We start from the raw sequence: 27,322 nt of genomic DNA, 5'->3' as shown, positions 1-27,322 counted from the left end.
AGGGACTTTAAATTTAATTAGTTAATTCAGAAAATAAATGTAGAATGGAAAATAGTATCAGTAATAAAGATAATTAAAGCATGAACTGATATAATATCTCATTTAATGCCCTTCAAAGTTGCCAGTTTAAATTAGGAATGAGGAGCACTATCATAGAAACATAGAAAACCTACAGCACAATACAGGCCCTTCAGCCCACAAAGCTGTGCCGAACATGTCCTTACCTTAGAACTGACTAGGTTTACCCATAGCCCTCTATTTTTCAAAGCTCCATGTACCTATTCAGGAGTCTCATCAAAGACCCTATCATTTCCACCTCCACCACCGCCACCAGCAGCCCATTCCACGCACTCACCACTCTCTGCATAAAGAACTTACCCCTGACATCTCCTCTGTACCTACTTCCAAGCACCTTAAAACAATGCCCTCTCGTACTAGCCATTTCAGTCCTGGGAAAAAGCCTCTGATTATCCACGTAATCAATGCCTCTCATTATCTTGTACACCTCTATCGGGTCACCTCTCATCCTCCGTCGCTCCAAGGAGAAAAGACTGAGTTACATAGAAACATAGAAACATAGAAAATAGGTGCAGGAGTAGGCCATTCGGCCCTTCGAGCCTGCACCGCCATTTATTATGATCATGGCTGATCATCCAACTCAGAACCCCGCCCCAGCCTTCCCTCCATACCCCCTGATCCCCGTAGCCACAAGGGCCATATCTAACTCCCTCTTAAATATTGCCAATGAACTGGCCTCAACTGTTTCCTGTGGCAGAGAATTCCACAGATTCACCACTCTCTGTGTGAAGAAGTTTTTCCTCATCTCGGTCCTAAAAGGCTTCCCCTTTATCCTCAAACTGTGACCCCTTGTTCTGGACTTCCCCAACATCGGGAACAATCTTCCTGCATCTAGCCTGTCCAATCCCTTTAGGATCTTATACGTTTCAATCAGATCCCCCCTCAATCTTCTAAATTCCAACGAGTACAAGCCCAGTTCATCCAGTCTTTCTTCATATGAAAGTCCTGCCATCCCAGGAATCAATCTGGTGAACCTTCTTTGTACTCCCTCTATGGCAAGGATGTCTTTCCTCAGATTAGGGGACCAAAACTGCACACAATACTCCAGGTGTGGTCTCACCAAGGGCTTGTACAACTGCAGTAGTACCTCCCAGCTCCTGTACTCGAATCCTCTCGCTATAAATGCCAGCATACCATTCGCCTTTTTCACCGCCTGCTGTACCTGCATGCCCACTTTCATGTATAATGACACCCAGGTCTCGTTGCACCTCCCCTTTTCCTAATCGGCCACCATTCAGATAATAATCTGTTTTCCTATTTTTGCCACCAAAGTGGATAACTTCACATTTATCCACATTAAATTGCATCTGCCATGAATTTGCCCACTCACCCAACCTATCCAAGTCACTCTGCATCCTCTTGGCATCCTCCTCACAGCTAACACTGCCACCCAGCTTCGTGTCATCCGCAAACTTGGAGATGCTGCATTTAATTCCCTCATCCGAGTCATTAATATATATTGTAAACAACTGGGGTCCCAGCACTGAGCCTTGCAGTACCCCACTAGTCACCGCCTGCCATTCTGAAAAGGTCCCGTTTATTCCCACTCTTTGCTTCCTGTCTGCTAACCAATTCTCCATCCACATCAATACCTTACCCCCAATACCGTGTGCTTTAAGTTTGCACACTAATCTCCTGTGTGGGACCTTGTCAAAAGCCTTTTGAAAATCCAAATATCCACATCCACTGGTTCTCCCCTATCCACTCTACTAGTTACATCCTCAAAAAATTCTATGAGATTCGTCAGACATGATTTTCCTTTCACAAATCCATGCTGACTTTGTCACTCAACCTATTCTCATAAGGCATGCTCCCCAATCCAGGCAACATCCTCTGCACCCTTTCTATGGTTTCCACATCCTTCCTGTAGTGAGGTGACCAGAACTGAGCACAGTCCTCCAAGAGGGGTCTGACCAGGGTCCTATATAGCTGCAACATTACCTCTCAACTCCTAAACTCAATCCTGCAGTTGATGAAGGCCAATGCACCATATGCCTTCTTAACCACAGAGTCAACCTGTATAGCAGCTTTGAGTGTCCTATGGACTCGGATCCCAAGATCCCTCTGATCCTCCATACTGCCAAGAGTCTTACCATTAATGCTATATTCTGCCTTCATATTTGACCTACCAAAATGAATCACCTCACATTTCTCTGGGTTGAACTCCATCTGCCACTTCACAGCCCAGTTTTGCATTCTATCAATGTCCCGCTGTAACCTCTGACAGCCCTCCACACTATCCACAACACCCCCAACTTTGAGTCATCAGCAAATTTACTAACCCATCCCTCCACTTCCTCACCCAGATCATTTATAAAAATCACGAAGAGTTGGGGTCCCAGAACAGATCCCTGAGGCACACCACTGGTCTCCGACCTCCATGCAGAATATGACCTGTCTACAACCACTCTTTGTCTTCTGTGGGCAAGCCAGTTCTGGATCGTCTTTCAACAGTGATAAATCTATGGATTTCTTCATCCCAGAGAACTATGTTGGCAGATTTGCTGAATATATTTTCCACTGAGACTGGGTGGGACTTCAACCAGAGATCATGCATTAAGGGTGAAAGGTGAAAAATTTAAAGGAAAGGTGAGGGGCAATTTCTTCACTCAGAGGGTAGTGAGAGAATCAGAATCAGGTTTATTATCACCGGCTTATGTCGTGAAATTTGTTAACTTAGTAGCAGCAGTTCAATGCAATACAGTGTTGAACAAGCTGCCAGCGGGAAGTGGTCGATGAGGGTTTGATTTCAACATTTAAGAGGAACTTAGATAGGTACTGTGAGATTCAAGTACATTTATTATCAAAGGATGTATAAATTATACAACCTTGAGATTTACTTGCTCACAGGTAGCCATAAAGCAAGAAACCCAAAAGAACCCAATTTAAAGAAAAAAAGAATAAAATTACAAATAAACACTTGATGCGCAAGAGAAAGAAAAAACATACAAGTCATGTGAACAGTTGAAGCGAACACCAGCACTGTGAACCAATAATAAATCCTCAGATCCGACCCCGGAGCAGCCCAGAGTAGGCCCAAAGCCTCGCTTATCAGTTCATCATATTAGTGGGTAGAGGCTCTGCAGCCGGGACAGTCTCAGCACCATGGAGACGACCATTGCAGAGAACGAGCAAAATTGGCTGTCATGCTGATCGACACCCTGTCTTTCTGGTCTCTCTGAGCTGGCATTTAACTTGACCCAATGGCAACACAGCGAAAGGCACCAGTGCACTAGAGAGAAGAGAGAATATCAAGGAGAGTGAACTCTCGTGTCCGATCTGGGACAGCGCTTAGATTGTCTAAACAGCACATTGTACCTTGCACTAGGACCAGGCACTGCTGCTGCAAAAGGCTCCGGGCTTAGTCCACGCCACCCAGCGACTCACTCCAGGCCCAGATTCTGTCGCCCAGCCTGAAGCTGCTCTCAAACTCTTCACTTCACATCAGCTCAGTGCCCAGAGCGATCCAGCCTTGCTCCCGGGCCAGCTGTGCGGGCACTGGAACTCCAGCTGCATTGATTCATCCTGTAAACTTGTCTCGCCATTGCTCACCCCTTCACTGTTTATGGTGATAATTTAACACAATTTATCTCAAAACAGGTATTTTTAGTGATGTTTTTAGTCAGATTTCTTAGCTTTTTGACTACAAGAAAGCTGTCTCACATGTTTGGCAGCGCCATCTTAACCTGTACTTGATTGGGAGGGGTATGGAGGTTCATGCTCTGGATGTAGGTAGATGGGACTAGACAAATTAATAGTTTGGCATAGACTAGATGGGCCAAAGGGCATACTTCTGTGCAGTAGTGTTCTATGACTCTATAAGCTGGAGACCAAAGTCTCTCTCTCAGAAGGTGGTGGAAGCAAAGTATCTGCATAATGTTGGAAACAGATAAAAATAGAATCTGAAAGCAACACACATAAAAAAATGCTGGTGAAAGCAACAGGCCAGGCAGCATCTATAGGAAGAGGTACAGTTGACGTTTCAGGCCAAGACCCTTCGTCAGGACCAACTGAAAGAAGAGATAGAAAGAGATTTAAAGGTGAGAGGGGGAGGGGGAGATCCGAAATGACAGGAGAAGACAGGAGGGGGAGGGATGGAGCCAAGAGCTGCAAAGTTGATTGGCAAAAGGGATACGAGGCGGGAGAAGGGAGAAGATCATGGGACAGGAGGCCTAGGGAGAAAGAAAGGGGAGGAAAGCCCAGAGGATGGGCAAGGAGCTATAGTGAGAGGGACAGGGGGAGAAAAAAGAGAGAGGAAAATAAATAAATAAGAGATGGGGTACCTCTTCCAATAGATACTGCCTGGCCTGCTGCGTTCACCAGCATCTTTTATGTGTGTTGCTTGAATTTCCAGCATCTGCAGATTTCCTCGTGTTTGCGTTTTAAAATAGAATCTTAATAATGAAGAGAGTAAGATTACCAGGGTTAAGCAGAATTATGGGATTGAGGTGTCAATCAAATCTCATTTCACAATGACCAGGCTTGAGGGTCTGAGAAAAGTGGCCTGCTCCTGCGTCTCAGGTTCCGGCTTGCGCAAAATGGGAACAGAACCAAAGCATGAGGGTGAGAATGAAGAGAAATGCTGTGAATTAGCTTGACCGTGATAAATTGCCAGAAGTTTTCAATCAACACACAAAAAAGTTGCTGGTGAACGCAGCAGGCCAGGCAGCATCTCTAGGAAGAGGTACAGTCGACATTTCAGGCCGAGACCCTTCGTCAGGACTAACTGAAGGAAGAGCTAGTAAGAGATTTGAAAGTGGGAGGGGGAGGGGGAGATCCGAAATGACAGGAGAAGACAGGAGGGGGAGGGATGGAGCCAAGAACTGGACAGGTGATTGGCAAAAGGGATATGAGAGGATCATGGGATAGGAGGCCCAGGGAGAAAGACAGGTCGGGGCGGGGGAAAGCCCAGAGGATGGGCAAGGGGTATAGTGAGAGGAACAGAGGGAGAAAAAGGAGAGAGAGAAAAAGAATATGTGTATATAAATAAATAATGGATGGGGTACGAGGGGGAGCTGGGGCATTAGCGGAAGTTTGAGAAATCAATCTTCATGCCATCAGGTTGGAGGTTACCCAGATGGAATATAAAGTGTTGTTCCTCCAACCCGAGTGTGGCGTCATCTTTACAGTAGAGGAGGCCATGGATAGATATATCAGAATGGGAATGGGACATGGAATTAAAATGTGTGGCCACTGGAAGATCCTGCTTTAAAAAGTTTCAATGTTTCCTTTAAACAACAAACAATTGACCGAGTAGATCGTTTTGAATGGTCAATTGGTCAAGCATGCTGGAGAGTGAGAAAACAATGAATGCATGGTCACAGGATCTCTTGGAATAAACTATTGTATGGTTGGCTTTGTAATATCAGGATCTTCAAAGCTAGAAGCAAAACATTTTGTCAATATTTGTCCTTGATTGTTTGTCAAAGTGTGCTAGATGTTTTCACCCCCAGCTTCATGGAGATCAAGGCCTCTGAAGTGCAAACAAAACCCAGGCTGTTCAGGACCAGCTCACGGTTTAGAAATGTCTCAATCTGAGGCATCTCAAAATAGTGGAAACAAATTTAAATAATCTTTAAACAGATTGAAAGTATGTTTGTTTAACAACAAGTTCATAAGAACATAAAGATGAAGAAAAGTTAAAAAAGATGTCAGAAACTTCAGTTAGGTTTTAAGTTTAAGTTTTAACTTCAGTTTGCAGAAGCTAGAGGCAGGAGGAGAAGATGGCGGCACGACACAGCTCACAGCGGCCACTCCGGTGGTGATGTCTGTTATTTGTCAAGTAGCGTGCACAATCCTGATTTGATGGAGACAGATGTGAGAGCACGGAGGAACATCTGGTGAAACTTCTGAAATGCCTGCTTCACTGCTGCTGCTACTGTGTGATCCAGAATCTCCGGAGGGGAAGGCCCCGAGTCCTCGGCTTTGCTTGTTGCTCAGCGGCCGCGGCGGGGTTGGGTTGAAGTGCTCGGCAGAGGCTGGTGCTCGGTGCTCGGTGTCGGAGGGCCGGTTGGATGCTCGAAGTTTTTGGACGGACTCAGAGTCCGCTGCGGTCGGGTGCTTTCAATGGTGTGGCATCGGCAAGTTTGCGGAGCTTGGAGGTTCATGGCAGGGAGAGTTTCTCCCTTCTACTGTCTGCGTGAGATGATGGGGCTATCAGGACTTTGAGACTTTTTTTTACCATGCCCATTGTCTGCTCTTTATCAAATTATGGTATTGCTTTGCACTGTTGTAACTATATGTTATAATTATGTGGTTTTGTCAGTTTTAGTCTTGGTTTGTCCTGCGTTTCTTGTAATATCATTCTGGAGGAACATTGTATTATTTTTTAATGCATGCATTTCTAAATGACAATAAACGAGGACTGAGTGTCCTCATAATCTAATCTAATTAAATTGACTCCATTGAAATAAACTAGATATGTCAGCCTTGTCTAGAGTATAACTGAGAGACCAGACACAAAGAGTATTTCTCCACTCACATTACAGAAAACTGACAATGGTGACCCCAGGTGTTGGTGAAGGATCAGACTCACCCACATCTGCTGTCCAGTGCTTTCCATATGACTTGGTGCAGAAGTCTGGAATATGCTGACAAACACATTGCACCTAACTACTGGTTCACTATTTTCTTTTTTCTCACTGCTGCCCTCAGGTAGAAGGTACAAGAGCCTCAGGAGCAGTTACTATCCCCCCCCCCCACCGCCCCCACACAGCCATCAGGCTCGTGAACAAAGAAGTTAACAACTCTCATTTCCCAATCCAGTGGGAAATTCCCACAACCAATGATCTCACTTTAAGGACTCTTTATCTCGTTATCTCATGTTCTCATTATTTTTTGCTATTTATTTATATTTGCATTTGCACAGTTTGTTGTCTGCACTCTACTTGATCTTTCTTAGACCCTGTTATAGTTAATAAGCTGTAGATTTGCTGTGTATTCTGTGATGATGTAGCCACAACCAAATAAAATGTTTATTTTTTACTGGTAATTAAACAAGAATTCCTCCTCATTCTTTGCATGTTTCAAGGCTTCAAGGAATCTTCCAGCTCAGAAGGAGGGTATTTGGCATATTATGCCTGCACTAAACTTTGAAAGAAGTTTAGTGCTAAACTTCCCAGTCAATCCCACACTCCTGCCCTTGCAGTACTGGTGGGGATCGTAACCTGATAATATTTGACCATAAGACCATAAGCTTAGGAGCAGAATTAGGCCATTCAGCCCATTGAATCTGCTCTACCGTTCCTTTGCGGCTCATTTATTTTCCCTCCCAGCCCTATTTTCTGCCTTCTCCCTGTAACCTGTGACACTCTTACTAATCAAGAACATCTCAAACTCCGCTTTAAATATACCCAATGACTTGGCCTCTGCAATCATCGGTGCAAGATTCACCACCCTCTAGCTAAATAAATTCAAAGTTCAAAGTAAACTTTTACTATCAGAGTACATATATGTCACCATATACAACCCAGAGATTCATTTTCTTGTGGGCATACTCAATAAATCTATAGAATAAAACCATAACAGGATCAATGAAAGATCACACAATTTGGGTGTTCAAACAGAGTGCAAAAGGCAAAAAACTGCAAATGCAAATGAAAGAAATATTAATAATAAATTATCATACTGCCTCATGCTGCCACTTCTTGTGCAATTCCTAGTGTCATTTGACAGATTTTATCGAATCTGTTTTCACCAAATATAGGAGCAGTGAATTCCCAATCATGCTATCTCTGCATTAAAGAAACACTCCTTTCTTCCTTTTTAAGTTTGCATGAGCAACATTTCCATTCCTGATTCTAATTAGCATCAGAATCTTATACTTGTCAATTTATTTTGTGCTGAGCCGATACAAATTATTAAAAATCTCTGGCATTGAATGAAAAGTTGTGCCCCCAAAAAACCTGTGTTAATAAGATCAGAGAGCTAAATGCATGATCTCCCAGTGGCCACACATTTTAATTCCACGTCCCATTCCCATTCTGATATGTCTATGTATGACTATGACTATCCACGGCCTCCTCTACTGTAAAGATGAAGCCACACTCAGGTTGGAGGAACAACACCTTATATTCTGTCTGGGTAGCCTCCAACCTGATGGCATGAACATTGACTTCTCAAACTTCCGCTAATGCCCCACCTCCCCCTTGTACCCCATCCGTTATTTATTTATATACACACATTCTTTCTCTCTCTCTCCTTTTTCTCCCTCTGTCCCTCTGACTATACCCCTTGCCCATCCTCTGGGCTTTCCCCCGCCCCCCCCACCTGTCTTTCTCCCTGGGCTTCCTGTCCCATGATCCTCTGATATCTCTTTTGCCAATCAACTGTCCAGCTCTTGGCTCCATCCCTACCCCTCCTGTCTTCTCCTATCATTTTGGATCTCCCCCTCCCCTTCCCACTTTCAAATTTCTTACTAGCTCTTCCTTCAGTTAGTCCTGACGAAGGGTCTCAGCCTGAAACGTCGACTGTACCTTTTCCTAGAGATGCTGCCTCGCCTGCTGCATTCACCAGCAACTTTGATGTGTGTTGCTTGAATTTCCAGCATCTGCAGAATTCCTCGTGTTTGCGGGTCTAAAGATTGGCATGGGAGAAGTGGGCTTGAATTTGTGACACATTTTGCACCAGTACTGGGGAAGGAGGGAACTGTTCCACCTGAACTATGGTGGGGCCAAGGTCCTGGTTAATTGCATAACTAAGGCTTTAAACTAAATAGTAGAGGGATGAGTTCAACAGTTTGGAAAATTATGGGTGAAGTAAAAGGGAAGGAGAGTGCAGGAGAGGTCACTCAAGTCTCCAGAATAAAGAACAAGACAAAAAGTTGACAAAGTGAAAAGAATTTAACTTCAAGCAACATGGAGACAAAATTAAAAAGGGTGGTGAATACAGGACCAAAGGAATTAAAATTTGAATGCACACAATATACAAAATAAGATAGATGATCTCGAAGCACAGTTCGAAATCACAAGTACGACATCGTGGGCATCACAGCGTCAAGGCTGATAAAAAGATCTAAGCTGGGTGTTTAGCATCTGTGGAATCTAATGCCAGAGGTGACTGTGGAGACCAAGTAATTGGGTATATATAAAGCAGAAGCAGATATGCCCTTAATTAGTAAGGGCGTCAGATTTTCCGGGGAGAAGGCAGGAGAGTGAAAATAAATCAGCCATGTTCGAATGGCAGAGCAGACTCTATGGGCCGAATGGACCAATTCTACTTCTACGTCTTATAGTCTTAAAAACTTTCTGGTCTGCCTTTAACTGTTTTTCTATCAACATGCTCCATTTCTGTTTGACTAGTTTTACTGCTGTTGTTTTCATCGCTGTCCTCCATTCTAATACGTCACCTCTCAGGTTATTGTTCCCCCCTCTCGTAAATTATACTCTAAACACTTTTGTTGCTCTCCCTTAGCCAGGAGTGCAGACTGAGCTGTTGGTGAAAAGTGAAACATTACAGCTGCTGATAAGAAAACTAAAAGTGGGAAAGGGCTTTCAGGAAGTTATTCTGAGGGGATTGGGGATTTGGAGTGAAGAAGCAGGACGGAAATGAATTAGGTGGGGTCAGAGCAGTGCTGGGTGGGTTAGAATTGACAAGAAGTGACAACGTCAGAAAGAATAGGATATAGTGTACCACAGCGGTGTCCAAACCGGCTGGGAATGCCTGGTGGACGGAGAAAGCCAAGAATGCAGGAAAGCTTAGTAATCATGGTGGGTGGATCAAAAAAATGTAGAAAGGATTTGCTGTGATTTATGTGAGCTGCAGTCACTTGGGAAGAACAAAGGTAGTTACAAAAAAATAAAACAAGCCCAACAACTGGAGACCCAGCCCAAAAAAAAAATCAGCATTGCTGGGAAATATTTTTCAAGGCTGACAATTCTGTATGCACAACTCCCTTGTCTGTAACTGAGCCTGTTTGCTACTTTCAGAATTTCATCAAAGGTTTGCTTATTTATATCTATTTTTCAAGATTCAAAGTACATTTCAAATCAAAGTATGTATACAGAATACAAAATCTGAGATTCGTTCTTTAATGGTAAAATGACAAAGTATGAAATGCAGTTACCAGAGGAGGAATTAAACTTAGTTACAGTTTGTATTCATGCTATGATGTGTCAATGTTTTATGACAAAGCTTCATGCCCAAGAAGTGTTCCACTTTCCTGGTAGCTCTGGGTAAAAGATTAACAGAGCAGATGGATTTTTGATTATTTTTATTTCAATTAGCACTACAGCTTCCACTTAGCGGCATTTTAATTTAGGGGAAACAATTAAATTGAGATCAATGGCACAGCAACAAGCCAGTCCTGATGAACAGCCTCAGCCTGAAACTTCTCCCAAGTTGCTGCCTGGCCTGCTGAGTTCCTCTAGCATTTTGTGTATGGTGATGTGGTTCCAACGAAACTTCATCCATGTGAAGTGATTACCTTGCAACCTCTCCACAGATGCTGCCTGTCCTGCCAAATATTTCTATATTTTCTGATTTTATTCAAAATATCCAACATCCACATTATTTTGTTTATAGCAAGTGGCACCTATTCAAACTGAACTGCAGCACTGAAACCATGCAAAAACTTGCTCACACAGGTGAATTTGCGTTGCCACTTCTTTAGTGTTTCAGGTAAGTGTTTACAACAACATTATAAGCCTGCATGGAAAAATATTTATTGAGATACAGCGTGAAATATGCCCTTCGAGCCACGCGCCCCCCCCCCCCCAGCAATTCACCAATTTAATCCTAGCCTAATCACAGGAGAATTTGCAATGGCCAATTAGCCTACCAACCTTTGGACTGTGGACTACATGCCTTTGTACTGTGGGAGGAAACAGGAGCACCCGGAGGAAATGGCATGCGGTCATGATAGTAATGTACATGCTGCTTACAGACAATAGCGGGAATTGAACCCTGGTCGCTGTTATTGTAAAGCGTGGTGCTAACCACTACGCTACCGTGTCGCCCAACCCACCAAAGAATTAATTAATTTAGAATTCTTCTACACGTCCTCTGGTACCTTACTCCAAATAATGATTATGTCTTTTTATTAAAAGACAAAAGAAGCATTGTTTAATGAATTCTGCTGTGGCCATGGTCTTTTCTACTCACACCTAGTCTTCCAATCACTGACTTATAGGTCACTGATTGGAAGGAAAGTGGATTATTATTATTATTGCTTCCTGTGAATGTATGATCAACAAGGTCAGCCATATGGCCTGTTTTCGTATATAGTTGGATCATTTTCCAGTTACCTACCCCTAAAATAGAAGATAGAAGAGTAGAGCACAGGAACATGCCATTGAGCCCACAATGTTGTGCCGAACCAGCTAATACACAAATCAAAAACACCCAAACACTAATCATTCCTATCTACACCATGTCCATATCCTTCCAACTTCCTTACATCCATGTGCCTATCCACACGACTCTTAAAAGGCTCCAATGTATTTGTGTCTACCACTACACCAGGCAGCACATTCCATTCTCTGAGTAAAAAACTTACCCCTCACATCCCCCTTGAACCTACCCCCTATCATCTTCACTGCTTGCCCTCTGTTATTAGACATTTCAACCCTGGGAAACAGATACTCTCTGCCCACTGTATTTATGCCTTTCATAATCTTTCACACCTCTGTCAGATCTCCACTCAGCTTCCGGCACTCCAGAGAAAGCAACCTAAGTTTATCCAGCCTCTTGTAATACCACATGCCTTCTAAATCAGGCAGCCTAGTAAACCTCTTCTCCAAGGCCTCTACATCCTTCCTATAGCGAGATGACCAGAACTGCACATAATACTTCACATGTGCCCTAAGCAGAGCATTATAAATTTGTAATATAATCTCTATTAGGTCTAAGTAGATGGGGTGATTTGACACAGTAAGGGTTGGAGCATGTGTTTTGCACATTGATATTAGTTCCAATGAATCAAGGATTTTACTCACATTTAACCCATCAAATTTTATTAACATGACTTTAAAAAACCCTTAAAATGTAATTTCATGTTGGTAAGGCCAAATATGGATAAGATCTACAGATTCCAGTGATGTCTTCTCTGGAATTCAGAAGAATGGGGGTGGCGGGGGGATGTGTCATTGAAACCTATTGAAGACCTCGATAGAGTAGATTTGGAGAGGAAGTTTCCTATGGTGGGAGAGTCTAAGACCAGAGGACACAGCCTCAGAATAGAGGGATGACTATTTAGAGTGGAGATGAGGAGAAATTTCTTTAGCTAGAGAGTGGCAAATCTGTGGAATTTGTTGCCACAGGCAGTTGTGAAGGCCAAGTCACTACATATATATTTAAGGCAGAGGTTGATAGATTCTTGTTTAGTCAGGACATGAAGTCATATGGGGAGAAAGCAGAGGCCGGGGCTGAGAGGGATATTGGATCAGCCATGAAGAAATGGTGGAGCAGACTCATTGGGACAAATGGCCTAATTCTGCTCCCATATGTTATGGCCTTTATCGTCTAATGCCGTTGGTTAACAAATATAACCTTAGAACGTATATCTGGATGATGCTTCATTGTTAAAATAGTCCAGATAAAGAGGCATAGTAGAATTTTGGAATTGTTTTGTTGAAAGGTTATCCAGTATGGATGGTGTGTTTTTAAAGAATGCTGTTTTGCCGGTGTGAATGACAGAGGACTGTAGGAACAAGCCTTTGGTAAAATGGAAAGTGGAGATTAATGTTTCCCTTGTCACCTGTGCCAACACAAATAGACTCATACATTTCATCATTGCATAATTCCACATTGCATCATTCCACAGTCATGAACAGAAGTTCCCGGGTATTAACACCTCTGAATATCTAGCCTGGACCCAATATATTGATGCAGCTACAAAGAAGGCAAGATAGCGGCTATATTCGATGAGGAGTTTGAAGAGATTTGGTTTGTCATCAAAACACTCATAAGTTTCTACATATGTACCATGGAGATCATTCGAACTGGCTGCATCACCCTCTGGTAAGGAGGAGGGGGTTGGGGTATGGCTACAGGGTCAAAATAAGCTGCAGAGAGTTGTAAACTTAGTCAGCTACAGCATGGGCACTAGCCTCTGTAGTATCCAGGATATCTTTAAGGATTAATGCCTCAAAAAGTCGGCATCCATTATTAAGGATCCTCATCACCAAATTATGCCTTGTTCCTCCATTAGGGAGGAGGTACAGGAGCCTAAAGGCACACACTCAAAGGAACAGCTTCTTCCCCTCTGCCATCTGATTTCAGAATGGACATTAACACATGAACACTACTTCAGAACATTTTTTATTTCTATTTTTGCTTTTCTTATTTAATTTAACTATTTTATATATACAATATATATCATTCAGGCTTTTTATTATGTATTGCAGTGTACTGCTGCCATATAACAACAAATTTTACAACATATACCACTGATACTAAACCCGATTCTGGTGATGCAACGTTGCAACAATTGACAATGAATAATGAATACCTTCCGACTGATGAAAGAATTATACATTTCACAGTTCTCTGTACCAAAAAGCAAGTCCCTCTAGAACGAAATTACATTTTAAGGGATTTTTAAAGTCACCTTTGTACATAACTGCTTTCTTCAAAGTCAATCCTGAGAGCCCAGGCTTATTAATTACGTCTGAGGACTACGTTGTCACCAATCTTTTAGCTTTTAATTTGGGTGCCTGGCAACAATATTGGAGGTGCTTTATTAGTCATAAACTATTACCTGCTTTATCAAAGTAAGTTTTTTTTAAAAATGGGCAATTAGACCATTTAGTTTTCTGCTATTTACCTTTATCTCACTGGAACTCCCCAACCAAAAGTGTTCAATGTGTTCCTGCAGGAAGATAAGGCAACATAGTCATGGAACTCTGGGTGCTTAGGAAAGGGTTGCACATGGAAGGCATGAAAATTCATAACAGGAGCTTTTCTATGGATAAAAAAAGTGGAAAATAGCAGATGCTGGAAACCTAAAACAAAAGCAGAAAGTATAGCTGTTAATCAGAAGCTGAGGCAGTATCTGTGGAAAGAGAAAAGGAGCTAATGTTTCAGTCACTGACACCTTGATCAGACAACCATTAAACACTGTCCTGTTTAAGATGACTTAAGTCAATGATCAGATCCAGTCATAGGAAAATACAGCACAAAAACAGGCCTTTCAGCACAACTAGTCCACGCTGAACCATTTCAATTGCCTACTCCTATCGACCATAGCCGTCCATACCCCTACCATCCAGGTACCTATCCAAACTTCCCTTAAACGTTGAAATCAAGCTTGCATGCACCACTTGCACCGGTAGCTCATTCCACACTCTCATGACTCTCTGAGTGAAGAAGTTTCCCCTCATATTCCCCTTAAACTTTTCACCTTTTACCCTTAACCCCTGACCTCTAGTCCTAGTCCCAGCCAACCTCAGTGGAAAAAGCCTCCTTGCAATTACCCTATCTATAGCCCCTATAATTTTGTATGCCTCTATCAAATCTCAGATATTTAATGGTTACAAGAAACTTAGAAGTCATCTACTATTTATTGCAGTCTGTCTTTTGATCTTCATGCTCATCCTGAATGTAAAAGAAAAACTGGAAGGGAACTTCTTATTTTTGTCACGTTTTCTAATAGCATTGAAGGGGGCCAGTTGGCTGACTGAATCAGTGTTAGTTCTCAGCCCATTAGTCCCATGTCTCCACATATTTCCCTATAACCTATTCTCTCACATACAGGCCTAACAATCAACCCCCTCCCCTCTGATTCCCTTTCCTCCCACCTACACAAGAGATGATGTACAATAACTAATTAACCTTTCAACCAGCCGCTCTTTGGGAAGTGGGAAGCAACTGGAGCACATTCAAAATGAAAGTATCTCCACACAATCACCATCTGAGGCTCGAATTGAACTCCAGCTGCTGAAGCTGACCAGCAGCAGCACGAGGCATTTTGCCACCGGGTTCCTCTCCGTACCACTGCAGGCCTTCATGGTGAAGGTGGCACCAACAAGGCAACTTGGCTATCCATTCAAATACTGAATATGTAACAAATTAGAATCAGAATCGGAATCAGGTTCAATATCACCAGCATATGCCGTGAAATTTGTTGTCTTTGTGGCAGCAGTACAATTAAATTAAAGGCATCCGTTAGTCTTGCGAGACCATGGAAAGTCTTCACTCTCCAGGGTGCTGGCCTGGGCAAGGTTGTATGGAAGACCAGCAGTTGCCCATGCTGCAAGTCTCCCCTCTCCATGACACCAATGTTGTCCAAGGGAAGGGCATTAGGACCCATCAGCTTGGCACCGGTGTCGTCGCAGAGCAATGTGTGATTAAGTGCCTTGCTCAAGGACACAACACGTTCCCTCGGCTGGGGCTCAAACTCACGACCTTCAGGACGCTAGTCCAATGCCTTAACCGCTTGGCCATGTGCCCACACAGTACAATGCAATACATAATAATAGAGGAAAAATGGAATTACAGTAAGCATATACATATATACGCACACTCATATACATTAAATAGTTAGATTAAGTAATTAGTGCAAAAACAGAAATAAAAAAATAGTGAAGTAGTATTTTTGGGTTCAATGTCCATGTAGAAATCAGATGACGGAGGGGAAGAAGCTGTTCCTGAATCACTGAATGTGTGCCTTCAGGCTTCTGTATCTCCTTCCTGCCGATAGCAGTGAGAACAAGGCATAACCTGTGTGATGGGGGTCCTTAATGATGGATAGCATCTTTTTGAGGCATCGCTCCTTAAAGATGTCCTGGGTACTATGAAAGTTAGTGCCCATGATGAAGCTGGCTGAGTTTACAACTCTCTGCAGCTTATTTTGATCCTGTGCAGCCCCTCCCCATACCAGACAGTGATGCAGCCAGTTAGAGTGCTCTCCACAATACATCTGTAGAAATTTCTGAGTTTCTTTGGTGACACACCAGAGCTCAAACTCCGAATGAAATAAAGCCATTGTCGTGCCTTCTTTGTTGCTGCATCGATATTTTGGGTGCAGCTTAGATCTTCAGAGATGCTGACACCCAAGAACTTGAAATTGTTCACTCTCTTCACTTCTTCTCCCTCTGGGAGTTCTGATGTGTGTTCACTCATCTTACCCTCTCTGAAGTCCACAGTCAGTGCTTTGGTCTTACTAACGTGAAGTGCAAGGTTGTCGCTGTGTCAACCAGCTGGTGTAACTAATCCGTTGCAAATAAACTATCTAAATCCAATAACACCAAATTCTATTGTTCAGTATGGCATATTGACACTTCAAATTGATTGCAGATTTTGATATTTAGATAACTACAGAGCAAATATCATTCCCTACACAACTAATGGTCTCAATTCTGTGAAACTACAATTTGAGCAATTGATTTTCTTTCTCTCGTCTAAAAGCTAAGTCCCTTAGTGCCACACATCCAGTAAAGAACTATGCATGGGCCACAATCAGCAAAGTAATCTCCCTTGTGTTTGAGTCTTCAAATTGAACTCTCCACAGCAGCTTGTTAAGGCTTACACTGATAGTCTCGCCATCTTAAAGTGACGTAATGTTAAATATAGTGCTTAGAATAAAATATTTCAGCCTGCTTGAAAAGGTGATCAAATGTTAATATAAGAGTCACAGAAACAGAACAGAGGTTAACAGATTCTTGATTGGTCAGGGCATGAAGGGATATGGGGAGAAGGCTTGGGACTGGAGTTCAGAGGGAAAGTGGACCAGCCATGATGAAATTCTGCTCCAAAATCTGATGATCTTATTCACTTTCACTGTGACCTCAGGTGAGGCTGATGGACAGCGCAGCAGAACAGCTAACAGAGGGATCTGGTTTGTATGGACTTTGTATGTTGTCTTTGTGTCTGCATGAGTTTCCTTCAAGAGATCCAGCTTCCTTCTACATCTCAAAGGTCTGCAGTTTAGTACAATAAGATATAGGAGCAGAATTAGGCCATGTCTGCTCTTCCTTTTCATCATGGCTGATCCATTTTTTCTCTCAGCCCCAATTTCTTGCCTTCTCCCTGCATCCCTTCTTGCCCCGACCAACCAAGAATCTATCAACCTTTGCCTTAAATATCCATAAAGACTTGGCATCCACAGCTTCCTGGGGCAAAACATTCCACAGATTCACCACTCTCTGGCTAAAGAAATTTGTCCACATTGCCTTTCGAAAAGGACGCCCCTCTATTGTGAATCTGAGTCCTCTGGTTTAGACTTTCCCACCATAGGAAATATCATCTTCACATCCACTGCATCAAGGCCTTTCATTGTTCAATAGGTTTCAATGAGGTCACCCCTCATTCTTGTGAATTCCAGTGAATACAGGCCCAGGGCCATCAAACACTCTTCATAGGACAAGCCATTCAAACCTAGAAACATTTTCGAGAACCTCCTTTGAACCCTCTCCACTTTCAACACATCCTTTCTAAGATAAGGGGCCCAAAACTGCTCACAATTCTCCAAGTGTGGCCTCACTAGCGCTTTATAAAGTCTCAGTATTACAACTTTGTTTTTATTGCCGTCCTCTTGAAATGAATGTTATCATTGCATTTGACTTTCTCATGACTCAACCTGCAAATTAACCTTTAGGGAATCTTGCACAAGGACTCCTAAATCCCTTTGCGCCTCAGATTTTTGTATTTTGTCTCCATTTAGAAATGAGTCAACCCTTTCATTTATTTTACCAAAGTGCATGGCCATACTCTTCTGGACACTGTATTCTATCTGCCATTTCTTTGTCCATTCTCCTAATCTGTCTAAATCATTCTGTTGCCTCTATACATCCTCAAAACTACCTGCCCATTCACCTAGCTGTATATCGTCTGCAAACTTTTCAACAAAGCCATCAATTCCATCATCCAAATCACTGACATATAACGTAAAAAGAATCTGTCCCTACACAGACTCCTGAGGAACATCACTAGTCAAAGGCAACAACCAATTGGTCTCCCTATAGGTTACACGTAGGATGTAGGTGAATGATGGAATTTTTGGGATATTGATGTAACAGTCGTGTGAATAAAGTGGAATTAAAATAGCACATAGACCTAGTAGGTCAAAGAGCTGATTTCTGTGCAATGGTTATATGATATTATTAAACATCTGGACCAGCATTTTTGCCTACCCCATAATCTTCAGGGATTTGTTGGCCTGTACTCCAAGGTTCCTGGTAGAGCAGTGTGGGTATGATACAACCCTCTAAGGATGTGGTGTAGAGGTTCTGCTGACTGTTCACTGTGCACGACCTATTCTCTCCTTGGCATTATGGGGTTGCAAAGAAAAGCGCCATCAAGAGCATCACATAGGCTGCTGAGCGAGTCCTCAGAGGGCTATGGACTAATGCTGCTGGGACACAAGCCAGAGCCTGGTCAGCCCTGGCTGGGTCACCTGAGCAGAAGTGCCTATGTTGAAAGACCCGAAACACCCAATGACCCCAGGTTACAACACCAATAATGCTTCCTAGGATGCATCTCAGCATAATGCTCTATGATTCTGTCAGTATCCCACCACATATTCATATTATTGTTTTAGCTGTCCCTCACTTGCTTTATATTTCATTTGGGTAGCCTCCAACCTGATGGCATGAACATCGATTTCCCAAACTTCCAGTAATTACCCCCTTTCCTTCACCACTCCCCATTCTTTATTCCCTCTCTCACCTTCTTACCTGCCCATCAGCTCCCTCTGGTGCTTCTCCCCTTTCTTTTCTTCCACGGCCTTCCATGGAAACTATTAGATTCTCCTTTCTCCAGCCCTTCATCTCTTCCACCAATCAATATCCCAGCTCTTTACTTCACTCCCTCCCCTTGCCCGGTTTCATCTATCACCTGCCACCTTGTACTTCTTCATGCCCTCCCCCATCTTCTTATTTCTGACTTCTTCCTCCTTCTTTTTAAGATCTGAACGAGGGGCTCAGCCCAAAATATCACTTGTTTATTCACATTCACGGATGCTGCCTAACCTGCTGATCCCCTCCAGCACATTATGTGCATTGCTCTAGATTTCCAGCATCTTCAGTACCTTTTGTGTTGGTAAATTACCCTTAATTCCCCTGGTTTGAATTCCATTTGGCATCTATCTGCCTCTTGATCTGCGCTGGAGTTGCAGTGCAAACATACTGTGAACTGTACTGATAGTGCAAACATAAACAGAACTGTTCTGTTCTTTAGATTCACTAATCAACATCAGAAAAGAGATGTGTATTATATTAGAAGTAAATGTTGACCAGGCCATTACTTTACAGGAGTAATGTTAACAAGGGGCTGCTTTCAACAGGTCTGTACGTGCCATTTTATCTTATCTCAAAATTAAACATTAGTTTCCTCAGCACTAATACAGAAAAAATGCTAATATACTCCTAGTCTATTATTTATACCTGTATGTTATCTGGTTTTTGATAGCAGCAAAATTTTAGGTTCATTGAGTTTTTCACAGTATCCTTCTGCACAATAGATTTTTTCCCCCAAGGTCACCACACTAGTATTTTAGAAAGTTGGATACATTCCCATTTACTTATCTGCACACCCCCGCCAATATATGTAAGAAAATAACCTTTAGGTTGTCCCACAATTTATCAATGCAAATTGGAGTCATACAGTCATAGAAAAGCACAGCAGGGAAATGAGCCCTTCCGCCCATCTAGTCCATGCTGAGCCATTTAAACTGCCCATTCCCATCTATCTTCACTGGGACCATAGCCCTCCATAACTCTACACATACCTATCCAAACTTCCCTTAAACATCGAAATTGAGCTTCCATGCATCACTTATGCTGGTACTTGTTTCGTACTCTCGCCATCCTCTGAGTGAAGAAGTTTCCCCTTATGTTCCTGATAAACTTTTTACATTTCACCCCTAACCCATGACCTCATGTTGTAGCTCATAAGACCATAAAAAATAGGAGCACTATTCGGCCATTTGGGCCCATCGAGTCTGCTGCACCATTCAATCATGGCTAATCCTTTTTTCCCCCTCCTCAGCCCCACTCCTTGGACTTCTCCTCTTACCTTTGATGCCTTGTCCAATCAGGAACCTATCAAGCTCTGCCTTAGATACACCCAACGACTTGTCCTCCACAGCTGCCTGTGGTAACAAATTCACCACCCGCTGAATAAAGAAATTTCTCTGCATCTCTGTTTTAAATGGACACCCCTCTATGTATGCCCTCTTGTCCTAGACTCCCCCACCATGGGAAACATCCTTTCCACAAGCTCTATTGCTACCTCTTTCAGAACCCCAGGGTGCAGTTCATCTGGTCCGGGTGATTTATGTACCCTCAGGTCTTTCAGCTTTTTGAGCACCTTCTCCCTTGTAATAGTAACTGCTGTTACGTACCCCGTAACTGGGTTGCCAAACCAGCAGAAATGGATCACTCAATTGGAGTCTGGAGTACTAGAACTAAGAAAGTTTTATTAAAGAAACAAGCAACACAGTAATCGAAAGGATAATAAATGCAACAATTCAACAATGATAACCACACATGTGCACAGAATTAAGATAACAGCATCAATCAAGCTCTATCGTTGTCTAGGGGTAAATGACCAATTTCAAAATGACTCAAAGTTCAGTCCAGTTTGTAGTTCAGTTCGCAGTAATCGTTGCCATGGCGGTGGACAAGGTGGGGGAAGAGAGACATAGAATAGGAACAACTCATCATTCAGCACAGCTTCACTCACAGACCAGCGAGATGGCTCACAAACAGCATTTGGGCGGGTCCTTGGTGATGTCACCTGAGGTCACCGACTGTGACCCCTCCTCCAGATGCGGTCGATCCTCTGCAGTGAACCCGGCACCCAGGCAAGGGCGGACACACACCGGGTTCCCGCTGATCGTACCTTTCCACCCTGGTCGTTGTCTGGTACTTCTCACCCACTCGTGAGAAGCGTACCGCTTCCAGGGTCTCGTTACCTCGGGTGGCGTGTGTCTCTGTCTTAGCGAACCTGTCCCTTTTTATCCCCCTGCTGGGGTATCGCCTGTCCATCACTTCAAACAGTTCAGGGTTCAAAGGGGGGAGCCGCTCCAGACAGCTCTTCCTCCCACATCCCTTCATTACACATCTCCAGACGCTGCTCCATTGTTCCTTATCTCTCCTTCCCCTGAGGGCAGGTGGCAGACCAACTGCTGATGCCACTGATGCTAGCCCAGGCCAGCAAACATCTTAATTTTATGTGTATTCTCGTAACACTGCTCTTCCCTCACACCCTTCAACATCTGGTACACTGCTAGTGTCTTTCACAGTGAAGTCTGATGCACTGAGTCCCAACCAAACTCCACGGAAAAAGCCTGCTTGCATTTCCCCTATCTATACCCCACATAATGTTGTTTACCTCTATCAAACCTCTCAAACTTCAACATTCCAGGGAACAAAAGTCGTATTCAATCTTTCCATTTAACTCAGGTCCTCCAGTCCCGCAACATCCTTGTAAATTTCCTCGGTACTCTTTCAACCTTATTCAATCTTGTTTGAAATAGGAAGGCAAAGGGAGTTTCCGAACAAAGATAGAAAAATCAGTTTCAGAATCAGGTTTAACATCACGGGCATATGTCGTGAAATTTGTGAATAGAGGAAAAAAGAAAGTAGTCAACTTAAATACTGAAGGTTAAGGGGGAGATTTTAAATAACGGCAAGGAAAACTAATTGCACAGATTCATAATTCTCTTCCTGGGTTAGAGTGCCCGGACTGTTGATCACGCCGTAGCCAACATCCCTCTGATATAAATAGAATGGGCGCGGCTCACTTTATTGTCATAAGCAACACAAATCTAATAACTTCATCTCCGATCCAGGGGCAGGTGACTGTGAAGGGGTCATTCTTTTTGGTTTGCGGAGGCCAAAGGTAAAGTAGCACGTAATTGAAAACAGCTTATTTGAAAACTGATCATATAACCTCCCGGCCAGCTCACCGTTAACTTTGGAGTCATCAAGTCGTAGAGCACTACAGCACAGAAAACAGGCCATTCGGCCCACTTAGTCTGCGTAATAAACTTTCTGGTAATTCCTTTGCCCATACCTTGAGCCATTCACCCGAACCACTTCTCGAAACATTCACAATAGAAACGCCAAGAACTCAGAATATTCCAGCAAGTACGAGTGTGCTTTTTGTTTTAGTGAGAGCAGGAATTCACATCTGATCGCTTTCGGACGGTTACCACGGGCATGTTTGTACATATTACCTGCAAATGCGTGCATTCTTAATATGCTAATAATAATGGGCAGGGCGGTGCTCAAAACCCCTCTTCACTTGCCCCTTGTCCACAGTGACCTTGGCATTCAACGCAGAAAATATAGTTTGTAACGTTACAACGTTAGGCAAATACCACTCCCATTGCCCCTTCTCAAGCTGTAAAGACGTTTTGTTTTGGTTGAAATTCACACTGGGTGAAACAGTACATCAACAATAGACACTCATCTCATCCATTATAGTAAATAAATTTCTTCGTTCGAGTTGCCTAATGTTTATATCACCTACTCTTGTTAGCGCTGTAATGTCACCCAGACCCTCTCTGCTAGATACATAGGTTGTTGGACAAGTTCACTTTACCTTGCTGCTTTCGACTAAAAGTTTAGTAACTCCTTCAAGCGGCGTGCATTCGGCGTCTGTAACAAACATTCCCGGAAAGCTTTCCTTCAAATAATGAATTCCATTCCACTGATGGCTTACTCATTAATTGTGACCCTTTGAATACCGGAGGTGCCGAGTGAGCGTTTTGGCACGATCCCACACCAGAGAGAGAGAGAGAGACAGAAAAACCTCCCACCTGCTTGAGATACAAAACAACATACGTTCTGGAGAACACCCGAAACTTTCAGTTTAAACCCATCGCGGGCCCTACGACATTGTAAACGAACACTGGCAGAGGTTATCAACGAAAGGACGCGAAATCTAATTGAGCCAAAATTGCGTTTCGCTGGAGAAAAAGGATAACTTTTATAGAGTTGCCTTTGACTGCGCTCCACGCCCTTCAATTGAAAAAAAACTCTTTAGTGCATTATGTTGTGTCTCTCGTATTTCTGTATCCTAAAAATTCTTGGGGCCGTTTTATTGCTTAATTTCTGGACGAGACATAGTTTCATACTTTATTGGAACCTCATTTTGAGTTCCGGTTTGCTGTGTCCAAGTCCGTGGGAACTGAGTACTGCGCACGTTTGTTGTTAGTTACCAGCAGGAAAGCGGAGTTTGGCAGCGGGAGTTTGTGCTCCGGGTTGCCTCGCAGTGACCTCTGCTGGACGGTGCCGGAGAGTGACCGGTCCAGCGAGATGTTCGCAAGCACTGCTCCACACTCAGTACTGTACTGCGGGCAGGGCAGTGTTCGGGCTGATGGAGGAATGTGCAACAGGGGCCATTTAAAATACTGGTAGGTTTATTAAACGAATACAGGGGGAAGAGACACCCTTTCCCCGTTCGCCCTCATTACAGAGATAAGAAAAGGTAGAGAGAATGGGGGGTGGGGAGAGTGAGAGAGATTGAGATTTCTGGAAATTAATTCTCCAACACTATTGCAATATACAAGGCAAGCTGCAAGTCGCACGCCGCAATTCTTACAGCATTATATACCCAATACCACAAAGCCAAACAAGTGATTGTCGCTAAGATAAGAGAGACCGCAGATGGAACGGGAAACAGAATGCTCTAAACACTTACACGAGGAATTCTGCTGATGCTGGAAACATTTAGCAGGTTGAGCAGCGTCTGTGCAGGCAAAAGGACCCGATGTAGATTTTTTTAATAGGTGACAAGATCTTAGATTTGTTATTTATCAGCGTCTGGCTGTCAAGTTGCTCAGGTATACAGCATATAGTGGAACTTCATGTGCAAGTGGAGTTTAGGCTTTCTGTCCTGCTAATGAAAATGTGAGAACCCTGGCTACTCATGCTTGCAGTACAAACCATTGACAAATAGCTGTTATTAGCATAAATTAACATTGGGCATGCATAGGCTATGAGGCCCAGGTCCCCATCCCTCTATCAATTATCACGAAGCATTTTATGCAGAATTATTTTGAATTATCTGCCAATACTCGAAATCTGAAATAACGATAGAAGATGTTGGAACTAGTCAGCAGATCAGGCTACACCTGTGGAAAGGGATACAGAGTTAATGCTCCTATCTGAAGACTCTGTCAGAACTGGGGAGAAGAGAAGACTAAAGTAGATTCAAGATGCAAAGGTCATTGTAAGTTGCCCCTGATTAGGCTAGGATTAAATCAGGGGTTTTCTGAGCAGCACGGCTTGAAGGGCTGGAAGGGCCTATTCCAAGCTGTATCTCAATTCAAAAAAAGTGGTGGGAGGATTGGATGAGACAAGGGGAATGTCTATGATGGGGTGGATTGTGCTGGGTGGGGTATCTAGCCCAGTGTATCAGTTAGAGATTGATAACGCAGACACAGACAAAGAAGCATTATATGTTGTTCACAGCAGGGCTGTGAACTTGTGCACTTGTGTATAATAAGCACTGGTTTCATGGAGTTATCCAGCAAGGAAGCAACCCCTTCTGCCCACTCTCTGCCAGCCACCGAGTACTATTTTGCCCTAATCCCATGTTATTCTCCTCAGATTCCACCACTCATTGGGGTAATTCACATCAGCTAATTAACCAACCAAAGTGGATGTCTTGGGGATGTAATGGGAAAGCAAAGCAAATAAAAAAACCCTACTTTGTTACTGGGAGAACATTCAACATCTTCCTTGACAGCACCAGAGTTCAGACACTATGAAGAAACAGCTCTACTAGATGTGCCTCTACCATGTATTTAACCTGACTCAGAAAGAGGTCAACTTTAACTTGAGTAAAAAAGAATAAAAAAACAACAAAAATACTCAGCAGTTTCTGTAGAAATAGAAACAGCTGATGTTTCAGATCTGAGGCCTCTTGTCAGAACTTCCTCTGGATAGAACAAAAGAATTTTTGTTTGTCCTATTCTTCTATCCAAAGCTGGTGTGTCTATCTTGGGCCTGTGAAAGGTTGAAGACACCCTCTCCTCTGTGTGTGGTTTATGAATTGGAAAAGTTTAGAGCAGGAGTTGCCAACCTGGGGGCCATGGATCCCTTGCTTAATAATATTGGTCTATGGCATAAAAAATGTTGGGAACCTCTGCATTAGAAGAAATTGGGCTAAATCTGGATAAATGGGATTAGTTTAGATGGCCATCTGGGTCTGCATGGGCCAGTAAGAGATTTCCTCTTTCTCTAATTGCTGGAAATAGGGGTGAAGTTGGATTGCAATGGAAAGGCAATCCACCCACTCTTTTCCTGACATGAGAATTTTGCACACTTGGCTGATTAGATGTGAAAGAAAGAAACATTTGAATTTTTATAAAGTTTTTAACACCACAAGATACCTTAGGTGGCACAGTCAGAGGGTCTGGTTCTGTACTGTGTAACTCTATGACTCTAATTTATTCACAACAAGATCCCACAGATGGGAAATTTATAACGGTGAAGTATTTACTCATAAAAGATAAATACTGATTAGGACACTAAGGATAATTTCCCTATCTTTCCAAATAGATCCATAGGGCCCTTGAGAAACCCCAGAGAGAAACCCACTTAATATCCCATCACGAGGAATTCAGCAGATGCTGGAAATACAAGCTACACACATCAAAGTTGCTGGTGAACACAGCAGGCCAGGCAGCATCTCAAGGAAAAGGTACAATCGACATTTCGGGGGTCCTGACGCAGGGTCTCGGCCTGAAATGTCGACTGTACCTCTTCCCAGAGATGCTGCCTAGCCTGCTGCGTTCACCAGCAACTTTAATATCTCATCATAAGGATGGTGTCTCTGAACGTGAAGTGCTCCCTCAGAAGGGCAGTAAAGGCATTAGAAAGAGCTCAGAGAACATTTGTAGGATTGGTCCCTCGGATAAGAGTCAAGAGTTACACGGTAGGAGAGACTGGGACTGTTCCCTCTGGACAACTGAGTATTGAGGGAGTGTTTTGATCATAAATAAAATGAGGAAGTTATAGAATCAGATTTGAAAGAAGAAGAAGCCTTGGGTCTTGGACATGGTTTGTGTATTGGACTCTGGTTCACTTTGTCATGTTTTCCTGCTCTCTGGTTGCTTATTTGTTGGTATTTTGTGCGGATTTGATTGGGGCAGACTGGCTCTGTGGCCTCCAGTCAATGACCAATGTGGTGATGGATTGAACTGAACTGAATATTTCTGGACTCGTCAAAGACTTTAGATTTGATGTTTTATATTCTGTGTTTTTCCTTTGTTATTTTGTTCCGCTTCCAAGATTTGTTCTTTTGCGCATTGGGGGCTTGATGTTTTTCTTTGAATAGTGTACACGGCATTCTTTGTTTCGTGGCTGTCCGTGGGAGGATGAATCACAGGTTTGTAAACTGCATACGTACTTTGAAACTTTATATCAAAAAGCACTACAGCACCAAAAGAGTATCAGGATTACTCAGAATCATTTACTGTCCTTAAATGAAGGAAATAATCTATTTCTGTAGCAAATTTTCTTGCTTAAGCTCCTCATAGCATATTAAGTATAAGTTTAAATTTGTTATCATAGGCATGTGTATTCAGAGTATAAATGCTATAACAATGAGCTTTGAGCAGTAGCTGCAGATTACATTATAAACATGACAAACATAAATTAACATGAACTAGTTCAAAGCCATTCACTCATTGACTTTGCACTGATGAAATAAGTTTTATGAAGTTTATATCTGAATGGGAATTGGACGCTCTGGATTCCACACTTCTAATGACTTTGGAGGTTACACCTCTCTGTTGGCTTGTACCGTATCCTCATTCAGTCCGAAGTGGATGAGACAGAGGCAACTTAGAGACTCTGTGGCACCAGTCACAGGAGACTAAATAGATACTGTGTTTCAGGGTTCATTTCTAAGATAATGAATTAGTACGGAGGGAGTTTTGTTGTTCACCATTACCCAATGAGCCTGTAATTTGCTGTTTGTATTCGATACTGCTCATTTGCCTGTTTGACATTCAATAAACGTGACGAGTGGTTTACTGACAAATCCACTGCCTAGGCACGATACAGAAAGCCATGTGAGCATAAATGGTATATCCAATATTTATTGGCTTTGTATATTCACCTGAATCCATGTGAACATAAATGGTATATCCAATATTTATTGGCTTTGTATATTCACCTGAATATTAGGCAAGACATGCTTAAATCTTTAAGATGAGGTTTGTTTATTGGCATGGTCTTTCATGTTTAACCCGTAAAATATATCAGGTATAAAAATTAAAGCAACTCAAAGCTGCTCTTCACATTGTGATGTCTAGAATCTGAGAGACATTTATAAGCACATTAATTAA

The 27,322-nt window shown here is 42.8% G+C and overlaps 1 protein-coding gene and 1 long non-coding RNA gene across 2 annotated transcripts in view; one reads left to right on the top strand and one right to left on the bottom strand.

The window, feature by feature from the left end:
• The window catches only part of LOC134351505 (uncharacterized), a 36,076-nt gene extending 29,701 nt beyond the window's left edge, over window positions 1–6,375 (top strand). Inside the window, exon 3 of the long non-coding RNA XR_010019162.1 lies at window positions 5,773–6,375. This is a non-coding gene — a long non-coding RNA (uncharacterized LOC134351505). The remainder of the gene's footprint in view (window positions 1–5,772) is intronic.
• The window catches only part of LOC134351503 (ras association domain-containing protein 9-like), a 35,007-nt gene extending 12,305 nt beyond the window's left edge, over window positions 1–22,702 (bottom strand). The window contains exon 1 of the mRNA XM_063057736.1: window positions 22,564–22,702. The gene's annotated coding sequence lies outside the window, so the exon portion shown is untranslated. The remainder of the gene's footprint in view (window positions 1–22,563) is intronic.
• Window positions 22,703–27,322: the final 4,620 nt, after the last annotated feature.

The sequence above is a fragment of the Mobula hypostoma genome, chromosome 9 (genome assembly GCF_963921235.1).
Source record: "Mobula hypostoma chromosome 9, sMobHyp1.1, whole genome shotgun sequence".
NCBI lineage: Eukaryota > Metazoa > Chordata > Chondrichthyes > Myliobatiformes > Myliobatidae > Mobula > Mobula hypostoma.
This window is presented reverse-complemented; position numbering and strand designations above follow the sequence as displayed.